Source organism: Galeopterus variegatus, unplaced genomic scaffold, assembly GCF_000696425.1.
Source record: "Galeopterus variegatus unplaced genomic scaffold, G_variegatus-3.0.2 Scaffold14250, whole genome shotgun sequence".
Classification (NCBI taxonomy): domain Eukaryota; kingdom Metazoa; phylum Chordata; class Mammalia; order Dermoptera; family Cynocephalidae; genus Galeopterus; species Galeopterus variegatus.
In genome coordinates, this window is record NW_007740361.1 from 19547 (window position 1) to 23067 (window position 3521).

A 3521-nucleotide genomic window follows, 5' to 3' on the forward strand; every position below is an offset into this window, starting at 1 on the left:
GTACAAATAATTGGCTTTTAGTACATTTGCAAGGTTGTGGAATCATCACCACTATTTACATATATCTCAATATCTGATTCCAGAATATTTTCTTCACCCTATAAAGAAACCACTAATCTACTTTACATCTATATGGATTTTCTTATCCTGGGTATTTCATACAAATCATTTCCTTTTTTGGTGCATCATAAATGGAATTGTTTTCTTAATTTTATTTTCGTATTGTTTATTGCAAGTCTATGAAAGTACAGTTGATTGTTGTATAGGAGGTGATCTTGCATCCTGCAACCTTGCCTAACTTGTTTATTAGGTCTAATAGTGTTTTTTGTGGATTCCTTACGATTTTTTTTTTCAGGTTTCAGAGTGATGTTCAATGCTATGTGCATGAAAACACAATGCAGTTTCCAGAAATGAACAAAAAAGTCTTAGGTTGCACTGTGGAATTCCTTGGCATCCATCTTGAGGGCTTGGGTTGTTTCAGCTGCAGCAGATGCTGAGATGAAAGGAGCCAGCACCACTAGACACCACAGGGATCCGCAGACAGTCCAGTTTAATTAACTGTCCTTCTTAAATTTGCCATTGATGTACAACACCCAGTCCAGAATCAGCCACCAGCTCCATGGTGCCCACATCACCCCACATGCCCGCTGTGGGGACCCAGTTGTTGGCCAGCTCCGGGTAGTGCAGGCCCAGGAACCTGCTTAGCATCGTGGCGCCATTAGCACCTTCAGGGTTATCCTGTCCTGCCAGCCTGGACATGTTGCTGATTCCTTACGATTTTATATATAGATGATCATAACATCTGAAAATAGAGATAGTTTACTTCATTCTGATTGGGATGCTTTTTATTATTATTTAGTTAGTTTAATTGACTTGGCTAGAACCTCCAGTATAATGTTGAATAGAAGTGGCAAGAGCAGACATCCTGGTCTTATTCCAGACCTTGGGGGAAAAGCTTTTAATCTTTCACTAGTAAGTATGATTTTAGCTGAAAGTTTTTTGTCGATGCTCTAATCGGGTTGAGGAAGTTTCCTTCTGTTCCTAGTGTGTTGAGTGTTACCAAATGCATTTATGCATCTTTTTGAGATGAACATGCAGTTTTTGTCCCTTATTCTCTTAATATTGTGTGTTACATTAATTGATTTTTGTATGTTGAACCAATGTTGCATTCCTGGGATAAATCCTACTTGGTCATGGTGTATAAACTTGTTCATATGTTGCTGCATTTGGTTTGCTAGGATTTTGTTGAGGATATTTGCTTCTATATTTATAAGAGATGCTGGTGTGTTGTTTTCTTTCTTGTGGTATCTTTGTCTGGTTTTGGTATCAGGATAACACTGGTCTCATAGAATGAGTTGGGAAGGCATTCCCTCTTCTTCTATATTTTAGAAATGTTTGTAAAGTATTGGAATTAATTCTTCTTTAAACATTTGAAGGAATTCACCAGTAAAGTCACTGAAGCCTGGGCTTTTTTTGTGGGAAGGTTTTTGATTACTCATTGAATTTCTTTAGCATTCTTTTAGAGCAAGTCTGCTGGCAATGCATTGTCTTAATATTCCTTCATCTGAGAATGTCTTTGTTTCACTTTTATTCCTGAAGTATATTTTCACTGGCTGTAAAATTTTGGGTTGTCAGTTCTTTTCTTTTAGCACTTAAAAAAATGTGCTGGCCTCTATGGTTTCTGATGAGAAATCCACAGTTATTTGAATCATGCTCCCCTATAAGTAATGTGTCATTTTTCTCTGGTTGGTTTCAAGAATTTTTTCTTTATCTTTATTTCTCAGCAGTTTGATTATGATGCCGATGGGCAGGGATTTCTTTGAGTTTATCCTGTTTGGGGTTCACTAAACTTCTTGGTTCTATAGGTTTGTCTTTTCTCAGATTTGGGAAATATTCATATATTATTTCTTCAAATACTTCTTTTTTCTCTTCTTCTGGAATTCTGATGACATGAATTTGATATTGCCCTTAGGCTCTGTTCATTTTTTTAAAAAAATCTTTTTCTCTCATTCAGATTAGATAATTTCTATGACTCTATTTTCAAGTTCACTGATGTTTTCTTCTATCATCTCTATTCTGCTATTGAGTCCATCAGTGAGGTTCTTATTTGGTTATTATACTTTCAGTACTAACATTTCCATTGGGTTCCTCTTTACATCTTCTGTTTCTCTGTTGATATTTTCTACCTTTCCATTCATTTCAAGAGTGTTCACCCTTACTTCTTGGGGCATTTTATCACACCTACCTTAGTCTTCAACGATTTCAACATTTATGTCCTCTCATTGACATTTATTATCTTTTCTCATGCTAATTGAGATTTTCCTGGTTCTTTGTATGCTGAAGAATTTTGGATTAAATACTAGACATTTTGAATATTATAAGTGTGTAGATCTTATTTAAATCTTACAGAGAATATTAATATTTTTGTTTTAGCATACAATTGACTCATTGGATTCAGGCCACAAATCCTGGCTTGCCTTTGTGGCTGTCAGGTTCCAATGTCATTTCAGTTTTCAAAATCTTTGCAATGCTATTTAGACCTATACTAGTTGTAGACACCCAGTGGCCAGTTCTTGGATCTGGACAGTGGTCTACCTCATACCTCAAAACTCAACTCTATGGTATGCTGTTTAGCATCAGATCCGTGCATGCACAGCTCAGAGCTGAGCCCAGGAATCATGGTGTTGCTCTCTTGAGTCCCTCTCTCTCTGTGATCTGTTTGATACTTTCCAGTCCCCTGAGGCTCCCATTTTTGGTCCTCTGGCCAGAAATTTGGGGCTTCAGTTACCCCACTCTGCTATGTACTTTTCATGATTGTGTGCGTCTGGGGCCAAGTACCAGGGGGACAGAATCCTCAAATGTCTGCTCCATGGATTCTATCCTGGTTTTATAACAGCGTTCAGTGGGTAAGACAGGGTAGAATGTGTCTGTTTCATCTTTTCATATCCCCAATACCAGAACTTCCCACACTATATTTTATTTTATTTCTGCATCAGAGAAGAATTTTTGAAGTCACTCTAAGTAATAGTAGGATTCCAAGTTTAACTAAAACCAAACTAAAATTTAACTAAATTATGCTGCAAGTTCAGATAATTATGTGACATTAGAATAAATATTTTCCAAGAATAGCTAAGCTTGAGAGGGCTCAACTTATATTCCTGTTTGGTTTTTTTTAAAAACCTGTATTATTAAACCATCCGTATATCTGAATGTTTAAAAAGTGAAAAATGTATATTAGCTTTGAGTAAATGTTACCATAATTGGGCTTTTTAGTGCAAAAATGGAAAGAAAATTGAGGTAGAAATAAAAGGGTTGAGGAAAAGATCAAGATGAAGGCAGGAAAAGAGCTTCTCCAGAAATAACAACTATCTTCAGCTTCCGCTTGTGCCACTCTCCCCTGCCCACCCCACTCCAGCCATGCTGGCCTCTGGCCTTTTCGTTTTTGCTCTTGCCAAGCTCTTTCCTGATTCATGCATAATTTCTGACTAACTCCTACTCATCCTTTGAGTCATTTCCTCAGA

General features: G+C 37.0%; 1 pseudogene; it reads right to left on the bottom strand.

Annotated features, from left to right (window-relative positions):
• Nucleotides 1-554: 554 nt before the first annotated feature.
• LOC103581910 lies at nt 555-708 on the bottom strand (annotated as a pseudogene).
• Nucleotides 709-3521: the final 2813 nt, after the last annotated feature.